This window comes from Astatotilapia calliptera, chromosome 22, assembly GCF_964374335.1.
Source record: "Astatotilapia calliptera chromosome 22, fAstCal68.1, whole genome shotgun sequence".
NCBI lineage: Eukaryota > Metazoa > Chordata > Actinopteri > Cichliformes > Cichlidae > Astatotilapia > Astatotilapia calliptera.
This window is the reverse complement of record NC_137442.1, coordinates 29,379,924-29,392,071: the sequence shown is the minus strand read 5'-3', so window position 1 is coordinate 29,392,071 and position 12,148 is coordinate 29,379,924. Positions and strand designations below refer to the sequence as shown.

The 12,148-nt window shown below is 40.0% G+C and overlaps 1 protein-coding gene across 1 annotated transcript in view; it reads left to right on the top strand.

Moving 5' to 3' along the window:
- LOC113014532 (CMP-N-acetylneuraminate-beta-galactosamide-alpha-2,3-sialyltransferase 1-like) overlaps positions 1–12,148 on the top strand; it is a 43,499-nt gene that overhangs the window by 1,079 nt on the left and 30,272 nt on the right. The window lies entirely within an intron of this gene.

The following is a 12,148-nucleotide window of genomic DNA, read 5'->3' as shown; positions in this document are numbered from 1 at the left end:
CATCACATTTTGGGTTGTCTCGACCAGTGCTTCCCAAACTTTTTCCAGCCATGTACCCCTTGAGATCTGTCACCCTCAGCCGCATACCCCCTGCTATGAACGACTCTTAATTAGTGTCTATAAATGCATTGCAATACCGCATGCATAAAAATAAATACTGCAGTCTATTATTTCTCACCACCAAATGAATTTATTAATATATTTTAGTTATGACAAAATTTTAATAACGAACTTTACTACTTAATACTAGCAGTGTATCAAAAGATTTATTAGAATTCACCGTTTTGTCGAGAGCTTAAAGGCCATATATGAACTTTCATTAAACAGAACTTTATTTAATGTGATGGATGTGCTTGAGCAGAGGCACATAGCTCTTCGATGTTTGGCTCAATTTGGGAAAGGCTGAGTCTTGTTTTCCACACAAAGTCTTGCTCTGTGTTTTGTTTTCATGTTTGTTAAAGCAGAAAATTCCCTTTCGCATAAGTATGTGGTGGCGAAAGGCATCAGAGTCTTGGCAGAGCGCTTAGCCAGCGCGGGCTGTTCAGTACGCAGTCCTATCCAGAAATCCGCCAGGGTCTTTTGAGCGTGTTCAACTTTTAGAGATCCATCTGTGGCGATCTCAATTAGGCTCTCCTGATCAGACGGTGATAACGAAGTAGGCACGGCGGTGAACGGGTGACCTATCCAATCATTTGAGCCATTCGTCTCTGGGAAGTATCGGCGTAACTGCACCGCCAGCTCTTGAAGGTGCACGTTACATTTGCGCTTTACACTTTTTAATAGTGTGAGATTATTAGAGCGCAGAAAATCATGCAGCACGGGAAAGACTTCAGTGTTGTTTGTATCGATGCAGTTCTTCCAAAGGTTTAACTTCTTTATCATGGCCTCAACTTTATCTTGAACATTGAATATAGTTGCAGAAACGCCTTGTAATCCGAGATTGAGCTCGTTCAGACGCGAAAATATATCCCACAGATAAGCCAGGCATGTAAGGTACTCTTCATCATGCAAATGTTCAGACAGCTCAAAGGGATGGTTACTGAAGAAAACTTTAAGTTCATCCCTCAGCTCAAAGAAACGGGTCAGCACTTTCCCTCTAGATAGCCAGTGAACCTCTGTGTGAAGTAATAATGTCTCATGCTCGCTGCCCATCTCATTGCACAACGCAGTAAATAAGCGGGAGTCCAGCGGCCTGGCTTTCACAAAGTTAACCATTTTTAGAGCAACAACTAAATGAATTTGAGGCCTTTTGCCTGGAATCAATACTGTCATGTGTGTTTATGGACTCTGTGTCTGTAAGCGCGTGCAATCCTTCAATAACTTCAATGACTCATATCAAAAAATGCAATATGTATAAAAATCATTTCTATTTATAAACTCTCCCCTTGATCCTAAAAATAAATCTATATAATATCTGTATATGTAAGCCTACATTATAACCACTTCTTCTAGAAATCAAAAAGAAATCAAACCTGTTCTCCTCCTTCAACCCTCACTAATTTTCCCCAAAGGATATCTTTTTGTCAACGTGTCCCACAATTTCCCTCTAAGATTTGTACACAGCTTTAAAACCCTGGTATTGTATCTTCTAAACAGGATTCAGTTCTTTATTCCTTTAACCTTCACATAAAAATAACAGTTTCAGTTTTACCATACCCAAATGATCAAAAACCCCAAAAGTCCTAAAATGATCCTAAATTATTAAACAATTAAATTAATACACCCTAAACCCCCTTTATTTTGATACATGAAATGTGTCAAAATACTATACAAAACTAAAAATGCTCAGTTTTCCCCACTCATGTTCCAATCTATATCATAAAAATAAACTTAACACAGAACAATTATCAGTCATGTGTTCCTCCAATTAATGGTAACTGAGTTACATCAAAATGTTTCCCCTTTAGCATTTGGCATTCTCCCAACAATATACTATAATCCCATAATCTAACCCCAGTCAACAAAACAAAACAGAAATTTTCTCTGGTAAAAACAAATTGTTTGTCCACATTTATTCATCCACACCTTCATCCAGTCACACATTCACTCACATGCATTCACACCATATATTTGCTAATAGTGGAGCGTCCCGCGTCAGATTCTCCACCCTCAGCAAAATGAGCTCAGTCATTTTTTCCATAGGAAAATATTTCTTTATGCTTTTTGGACTGGAATGACTCGCATAAAATCCTTTTTACAGGGACTATGAATAGTCCCTACAGGTAGCTTTCTCCTCAGCCAATTGTAATCTGGAAAGCCCCCTTATATTTGCTCTTCCCGAGAATTTTCAGCGCCGTTATTCACTGTTGCAGGCCTCCTTAAAACAGAAATGAAAAAATAGAGCTGATTATTAGCTCATGAGAACACAAAACAAAATCACCTGACAGGTTTTCTTTAAGTGCACTGTTACAAAATAATGGACCCAACTTTTAGACATGTCCATGTTTCCTAAAACTCCCTCTATTAAAAACAAAAACAACAACAACCCGAACCTTAAACACACAAAAGTTTTGCCACCACATAATTTCACCTCCTCAATACACCGAAAGTCTCATTAAAACCACACAATTTGCACACAAAAATCACCTCCTTATGCTCTGTAACATACTTACATTCAGCATAAGACCCCCTTACAACAACATATCACTAAACTATAAATTTCCTACCCAAATCTGTACTTCTCTTGTCTGCCATGCTTCCTCTTCTGAAAGTCACTTCCTCAGTCACACACACACTCCAGCTAATTTGCATACTGAGTCATATCTCAAGAAGTTGCTGTAACAAGAGAAACATATGTTTAAACATTATCTCCTTATTAAATTATTTTATTTCTTTCTACAGTGATCACTAGTGTTGATCACTCAGTACGAGAGCACTCCTAAGTCACTCTTTTAAAACTACTTTAATCACTTTTTTGTTTTCATAACTCCCTTTGTCATATGGCTTCTTCTATTCCTCAATTACAAACTCAAATGTATTTTATTAAACATTCACACCATTGTATCATTCATACAAAATAGCAAGCTGTTCTTCATTGCATATGTTTGTGTTCTTGGCCAGGTTTAATCAGTGTCTATGCATTAAACTCCATGAGCTTGTCTTATCTTTATAAGGTTAATTCATTTTCTGTTTTTATATGTGAATTTGCATATGTTGCTTTTTCAGTGCTTCAGACTCCTGCACAATACTCCACTTAAGCCGTCAGTTGTCTTTCCCAAATTTGCTAACCCAAATTTTAAGTTCCCACCTTATTAACAGCATTCCTGCTCCTCAGCCAGAAGTCAGGGCTCCACTTGCCACTTACCCCCTCCGCCTTAGCCCAGCGGCTTTACCCGTGAGGTCCCGTCTTCTTACTGAGGCCGAGTAATCGTGACTGTGCCTGCCTTAGGTTGTCCCAGGGTTTCGAGGTGGGATCTTACCCGTCATGGGCTATCCAGCCTTCCATACTCGCCTGATACGGGGCCCAAGTGGGCAGGGGAGGGAACACACTGGCTCTGGAAATTAAAGGAGTGTAAGCTGCTTCCTTCATTGCATCTTATATTAAACTATCTCACTTCTGATTCTTTCCTCGAATAATTTCACATATGGCACTTTGTGTATGTATGTTTTCTATTCATTAATGTAATTGTCAGTTATTTTCTCTCTTCAATTTTACTTTTTTTGTTTGTTTGTGACGTTCTACTTTAGTTCTACTAAACCTTGATGTAAAAACAATACTCCCTTATTTCACGCACACACTCTGCAGTTTGCCTACGCACACACTTCTCTCTCAGACTTCCTTTTATGGGCATGTAACTTCCTGTCACACACACAGCACGCAGCTTATCAGAGCAGCTCAAGCTGCTTTTCTGTTTCTGCAGGCTAATCAAACTCATTTTATATTCACAATCTACAAACCCCCTGTAATTCTGCTAACTTTTGATCTAAAATGTAGCATCATTCACACAATGATTTCATAATCCTCTCACACACACACACACCTGTCAGCATTCACATCACAATCTTCAACGTGCTCACTTTCACTCAGTACCAGACGCGGAGATGGACATCTCCTTTACCTAACATAAACTAAATTACCATATCAACATACAATTACTGAAATTCAAACTCAAATACACCGTCTGTTTTAATAAAGTCAAAGAGTAAACAGGTGTACCAAGTGTATGTACTTATGTGTTTTTAAACTGAAAGAAAAAGAAACTCAAACTCTTATAACATCACTCATGCATCTCTTAAATTAAAAACACTTTCAAACTTTAAAACATCCTACTTGACATCACCAAAGAAATACCTCTCACCTTTATTCATCATTCAAAACCTTCTAGTCACTGCATTCACACACTTAAACTGTGACTAGAGTTGAGGAATATAACTCAAAACACACTTTCCTAAGAGTATTTTAGACATGCTTGTCATAATCAAAAAGAGCAAGTAAAAAACAAACAAACAAAAAATTGAAACCTCCATTACTTCTCACCGCACACACAAGAAATTGAAAAAATAAAACACACCAGCAACTATTGCTTGAGAGAAGGTACTGAAAGTAACATGTTAATCTTAAATATACACAGTGCACTCAATATATTTATCTATCTACATTCAAACTCAGTCAATTACTATACATCCACTACGGCAACTCAAAACTTTATTTATAACTCTCTAATAAACATAAATGGCATCTTAAACACACACTCTACAATGTTTGCAGCAGTATTTGTAAAACCAATTGTGGTTTAAACAGTTCACTACTTACTCATTTGCATTTTCACTCACACACACACCGTCTAAAAATAGCTCCAGCATTGCCTCAGACTCCTTTCACACAGAGATCTCTTATTTTATATTACAAAGACATCTTATATTTACAACCACTGTCAGATTTGTCAGCTTTAGCGCCTACACAATTTCGACAAATTTAAAATAACCGCCCAGCGGATAAACTCCCTGAGTTTTTTGCGACCAATTAACCAGTATCAGACTCTACTGTTTCTGGCCTCATCTCTAAAATCCCTAACTCAATTTAAAAGCGTCAACCAACCCAAACTTTGCCTGAAGCTCTATTTTTGGCGTTTCACAGCCAAGGCTTACCCCGAAGTTTTAAGTTAAAGTTACACGCCCGAAGTCCAACTTCTTCTGACCAAAAAAGCGCAGGTACCGTTCCAAACGGTAAGGAGACTCTAACTCCTAGCTTAATTCCAGGATGCCCTGTACCCCACAGTTAAGCCAAACTGAACTAACCCTGTTCGCCGACAGGTCAATGTCGCGCGTCCACGACAAGGAGGGAGCATAACCTCCGGGCTCTGCGCTTCCTAGCAGACTCGAACTGCCGTTCTAGAATAATTTATAATACTTTGAAACAACAATCAACACCCCAAAACAAGTGTATGACTGAGGCAGATCTACCCTGATGGACAATGGGGACTCTAACCCACAAAATGACCAACCAAGGTCTGACCTAATGACCAACCGGGACTTTAACCCACAAAATGACCAAATTTCCTACCAAACTACTTGAGACTCTAACTCAATGTCTTTGGGACTTCAACCCAGTATTTAAACTTTTCCTGGCAGACTCTAACTGCTCTCGTAGACTTTAACTGCTTTCATTTCTTCTTAGCAGAACTCTAACTGCTTCAACTGATGAGATTTTTCATCAAAATCAAAACAGACATCCACCAGTAATTTCAGTGAGTAGACTTAAATTTTATCATGTCCAATTTGGCACACTTTGGAAATAATTAAACAGGTAGTGCCTTACCTTTCGATCAGCCGGCTTATGCCCACCCACTTCGACCACTGGAATTCATGTCTGCCCGTCAGACCACCTAAGACCAAATTTCTCCATCTACACCTCCAATTCTCCCTCCTCAACCACCGGACGAAGCCCCCAAATGTTAAGGTTCAAAATTGAGGAAGGAGCCTCTCGGTGGATGCTGCAGTGTACCCAAGAAGCATTTGGCGTGACTGCTTGCACACGCGAAACCACACCTCCGTGTCTCCCAGTCATGACCCGTGCGCCATCAGTACAGATGCCAACACATCTGTCCCACACGAGTCCATGTGTGTTCATGAATGTGTCCAGCTTTTTAAAAAAAAAAAATAATAATAATAATCTGCGGCAGTTGTCCTTTTTTCCAGCGGTTTACAGAACAGCATGTCCTCCTTGATGGTTCCTCTATGAATGTAGCGCACATATACAAGGAGATGCGCCAGGCCAGCCACATCCATGGATTCATCTAGCTATATTGCATAAAATTCACTGTGGCGTATGCGCAGAAGTAGCTGCTGTAAAACATTTTCTGACATTGCATTGATGCGCCGTGAGTGAGACAGTATTGTTTGATGATGGAATGTAGTGGTGTGCGATATTCACTCAAAAAAATAAAACATTAGATTTACTTAAAAAAGTTATGTCAAGTGGTTCCACACAACTGCTTTAAGTAAGTTTTAAGAAATGTTGTTACTTAGTTTGAACTCAATACTGTTAAGTTAGATTTACGTAAGTGTATTGGCTAAATGTAACTTAATTGCAATGCTTAGCTGATACTTATCTTTGTTGCTTTAAGCCTACATAACTTGTTTAGGCAATATCTTTGTAATACTGTTACTTAGCTGGTACATAACTTTTCTGCTTTAGAAGGACATAACCTGGTTAGGTAGTATCTTTGTAAAACTGTTATGTAGCTGCTACATAACTTTGTTGCTTTTGAATTATATAAAATTGTTAAGTAATTTCTATTCAATACAATTACAAATAAATCATTTACACTGGTTACTTCCATACAAAATAGCAAAGTTTCTTAAAAGTTACTTAAAGCAGTTATGTGGAACCACTTGACATAACATTTTTAAGTAAATCTTAGGGAGATCTTTTAGGAAGAAATGAAGACAGCACCCAAATTATCAAACACAATCCTGCCTTTAATAAGCACATTCAGTGCATATAAAATATTTTTTCCAAGCACAACAGCTTAACACAAAGTGCAATCAATGCAACTTGTTACAAATTCCAAGTGAATATTTTGTGCAGAAAATGTAGATCATTATAAAGTGCTAACCAACTTGTCGTCAAACTAAAATGATTAAAAAAATGATCCAACAAAGTCCTGTCTTTACCAAGCACATTCAGTGCATATTAAATACTTGTTGACAGACCGAAAAGACTGTAGAGCCGTAGCTTAACACAAAGTGCAATCAATGCAGACAACTTGTTACAACTTTAACTAAATACTTTGTGCATAAAACAATATTTTACTTCAAAGATCAGTGAAGTGAAAAAATTCTACATTTTACAAGACGTTTCAGGAATTATTTTCAAACACTGATAAGCATGAAAGAGCAAACTAAACTCATTTAAAACAGTGAAAATTGGCTGTTTTGTTCAAAAACTGTACTGTAAAACAGTGCTACTCAGTTTTTCAAGTTATGGTTACATCCCAAGTTGCAGACAGCTGCCAAATGTCACATTCTTTGAAATATCAAATCACAGTGGCCTAACCGCTAAAACTTTTTAAAATGTCTGTCATTTTCTGTATGTTGTCAAGTAGTAGAAGAAGTGCAACACCAATTTTTAAAGTAACAGTATTTTGCTAAAATGCAAATGAACATTATTGTTCTCTAAAACTGGTGAATGTTCCCAAGAAACCGTACTGACAATGAAAAAAAGTGTTTATGAACAACTTAACTATACCTGAACATAAAGCATTCAAACTAAGTTAAGCAATAAGGGCCTCCCGCTTCCTCCTCTTTATTCAAGGAGTTTGTTTCTGAGCACTTGAACTTTGTTTGATAGCTTCTTAGCATCAAGTCCCATCAGTACTTTCTGAAAAAACTCAAAAGTGTACCTGAGGTTGGATGGGTAGCTCATGTTTAAAGTGTAGATCAGGCCGAACAACAACACAACAGCAGTGGCAACATCAGGAAGATCTCTGAGCACAGCGACACCCTCAATTATGATACCAATGTCTTCTGCCGGGTCAAGGTCACGCTCTCCTTCTGGTTTGATGACGTAGATGCCAATGAGCGTCTTCTCCATTTCACTTTCGGCCTCATGGAAGTCCACATCCTAAAAAAATAAATAAACATAATAATACAAGTTGCAGGGTTTCTTATCAATTAAAGGGATATTCCACCCAAAGTGGAAATTTGTCTATTACCATATTGCCAAGAGTTGTGAGAAAGTGAGAAGTGAGAAAAAAGCATTTTGTAACCAGCACAGTACATTTCTGATCTTATACCCATTGTTCCTGGTGAGCTCAATAATCATGTCGACTGCAAATGAAAAGTAAAAAGTAACACGACGGATTTGCAGGAGGAGGCGATTTAGACTTGGGCCTACATTACGGTTACGCCAAAGCACCCTGTAACCCGCCATGGCATAGCACTTGGATACAACAACAGTGGTTGAAAAAGCCTCTGGTTTCCATAAATAAACACATATTCGAATATCCATGCACCATGCAGCGGCGGCTTACAGTGTTGTATGTGGTAACCATAATGTATTCCCAAGTCTAAATCTACTCCTCCAAATCCTTTAAGTTACTTATTACTTTTCATTTAAAGTCGACATGATTATTGAGCTCACCAGGAATAATTCGTACCATTAAAGAGTCATTTGCAACCAAAATGCTTATAGTTCCCATTCACTCCATTTTTTAAATGCTAGGCAAAAGCAAATAGACTGCTGCCGGATCAGGAGAATTATTGCACTGGTTACAAAATTATTTTTTCTCACTTATCTTACTCTGGGTAATATGGTAATAGTGTCATGCGCCGTGGTGCGCGGGCACGAAAGGATCCAGGCGCAGACTCCGAGCTAACAAAAAGACACTATTAAAACAACGAAAGGGGACCCGGGGAAAGTAGAGGGCAAAACAGAAACTAAAAATCCGGGGAAACAATGACACGAGGAAGCCGGGATCAGGACGGCGGGGGGCTGCAATAGAAAGGGGAGATGATTACTAGGGAGCCAGGAAGCGGGGAGAACATATCAGGACTGAGTTAGAGTAGGGGCTTACGATAGAACGGAACCGTGGGAGCTCGGGAGGGAAGTGTGGCAGTCCGTGGGGGCAGGAAGTCCGTGGAATGGCGAGTGGGCCAGGTGAGCGCCGCGAGATCCAGTTGAGCCGGAGGACAGGCAGGTAGCAGACGCCGAGTAGAAACCACTGTGGGGATGACTACAGACTGGCGTGGAGCATCCGTCAGCGCCGGATTAAGTGGATCTCCGTGTAATCACCGGGATGGAGAGCAGGTGTGCTAGTGATGGCCCAGCCCGGGGGTGTGGCTACCCGAGCATCACGCATTCCACAGACCATGACAAATAGACCAATTTTCACTTTGGGGTGGAATATCCCTTTAAGCTGCAAAACAGTAGACAGCTCAGAGCGAGATGAGAGGTGTTGGTCCATCATCTAGATTACACGGCAGAACAACAAAGCAGAAAGACAGTACACTCAGCCCACATTACACCCCAACTGTAATGGCAAGGGTCACTCCCGCATAAGCTTGTGCTTTTATATCTCCAATAATGTTCTAATTTTAACTTTTTGTTATAATCTAGTGAATGTGTGTGAGGAAAAATTACCGTCAGTTAAATTTTTATTACTGGAAATTGTTTCTATTTGATTACTTGCCTGATATTCTTTGATCAAGCTGTTCGGATCTTCATTGAGGTAGACTGCAAGTCCTTTCAGCGTACACACTCTTCTCATTGCAACTGTGTCGTTCTGTAAAACATAAAAGCAAATTTGACTTAGCTAAACTTTAAAGACATTTTCAGTTAACTTCAGCAAAATAAATGTATATAATGCTTTGAGAAAAAAAAAGTCCATGACACACTACAGAAGCACAACAAAATTTAAAATAAAAAAAATTAAGGAAAGAAGGAACATTATCATTTGAAAAAATGTGACGAGCAAAAAAAGGTAACCACAGGATCCCAAAAAAAACAGAAACCAGACCAAAAACAGCAGCATGAAGAATCCAGTGAGGAAGAGGATGAACAAGAGGTCACACCAAAGCCAGCCTGAACAGAGGATTTTTTTTTTTTAAATAAACCACTGAGTCCACTGATCTAAGGCTTAGGAGGAGAATTCCAGAGTTTGGGGGCCACAGCAGCAATGATCTGTCACTTTTGGTCTTTGGACTGTTGTGCACTACCAGGCTTTGATCACTGGACCTCAGGGACCTGCTGGGGGTGTTGGGACTGAGAAGATCTCCATTGTATGATGGTGCTTGTCCATGTAAGGCCCTAAGGACCAGAACCAGGATCTTGAAATGAACCTTGAAGTTGACCAGCAGCCAGTGACGCTGGAAGAGAAGCGGGGTGATGTGGGTATGTTTGGAGGACTTGAACAGGAGGTTTTGCAAGGACAAATGAAAAAACAGTTGTAGTATTAAGCCAGGGTTTCCCATAACCCTGGTCCTCAGGGCCCACTGTTCTGCATGTTTTCCATATCTCTGCTTGAGTTTGGGTCACTGAACTCGTGTGTTGCACAGTGTGTCACGTCTCTAGAGTCCTAACGGTGTGTTCACACCGAACGCGATGGGCGCGTGAAAAAAGCCCCAAACGCCCCTAACTTGACGCGTGCACATTCGCACCTCTACGCGTGTCCAAGAAAAATCCATCGCGCCCCAAAATATCATATTTTAACGCGCGTGAACCGGAAATGTGGGAGGGATGTGGGAGGAAGTTTTGCAAGACCGGTATCTTTGCAAGATGGCAGCTGTCGAGCTAGCGCTTGAAGAGAGAGTCTCCCTTCTCTATTTACTGTGGAGAGCAGAGTAGCGGCGTAAAGGACATCCTTGCCGTACCTGGGTCCATCAGGTCCTCCAGAGGCGTGAGCAGTTTGGTGAGTTTCACCACTTGCTCCAGGAGCTGCGCCTGGATGACGGCCGATTCCAGCGCTATCACCGTCATTCACTCGGCCAGTTTGAGGACCTGCTGTCCCGCGTCGGTCCCAGAATCACCCGCCTAGACACCAATTACAGGCGCTCAATCCCACCTGCAGAGCGCCTGTCCGTCTGCCTGAGGTTAGTAAAAGTGTTTAATACGGTAGTCCTTTATTGATACCTGTGCTAATATGCTAAACCATCCATTTATACACTGCTAACATGGATGTGCTATGCTAACAGTGAATGCTCTCGGTGTTTACTGAAAGCAAACTGTGGTACAAAGACGACTGTTTATAATATTTCTAGTGATACTCAGAAGGTCTCATCAAGCCCCGATTTAATTCGATTTATGCTGTTATCAGTGTTTGCATGATAGCATGGCTGTGGTGTCACATCAATGTATGCGCTCGGTGTTTGCTGATATCAAACTGTAGCATTAGCACCACTGAGTTAACCTTTGTAGTGATACTCACTCCTTTTTATTTAGACCTGGTTTAATTCTGGGATAGTTGAATATTTGTATATAATCCCTGCAGCTGTCAGACTCTATAGCAGGGGTCACCAGTCTTTATTAAAACAGAGTTAGATAAAACTGTGAACAGTTTGGTTCATCTCTAGTTACATGGTTCTATCTTGATAAGCTGTCTTATACAGATTAATTTTTCAAAAATATTAATGATTTAAGCAAGGAAAGGGCTACATGTCAACATACAACTCTTTATTTCTATTAATGTCTCACTTCATTCCTACCTGATTGACATGTTTAGGAATTATGAGTGATTGGCTCACTGTAGTTGTGAAAGTTGCTACCAATCAAATTATGATATGTTAAAGTTAAAATAAAACACAACTGTTTTAGATATTATCTAATATACATTTTGTAATTATCCTTATAATTACAAAATGTTTTATGTAAGATTCATGTTTTGTAATTTAAATCTGACATCACAAAAGTATTTTGGAATTTGAATAATGTATTTTGTAACTGCAGTACACATAATACTGATTTTGAACAATTTTGTCCAGGTTCCTTGTCACCGCGGACTCCTTCAGCACCAAGCGTTCAGTTACAGAGTCGGTGTGTCAGATCACCCCCCAGGCAGCGACGGCCATCTGGGACTGTCTAGTGGACGACTTCATGGCTGTGCCTTCACCTGGAGACTGGCGGTCCATCACAGAGGGACTCCAGGAGCGCTGGAATTTCCCTCTGTGCTGTGCAGCTCTGGATGGGAAGCACGTCCAGACAAAGGCACCC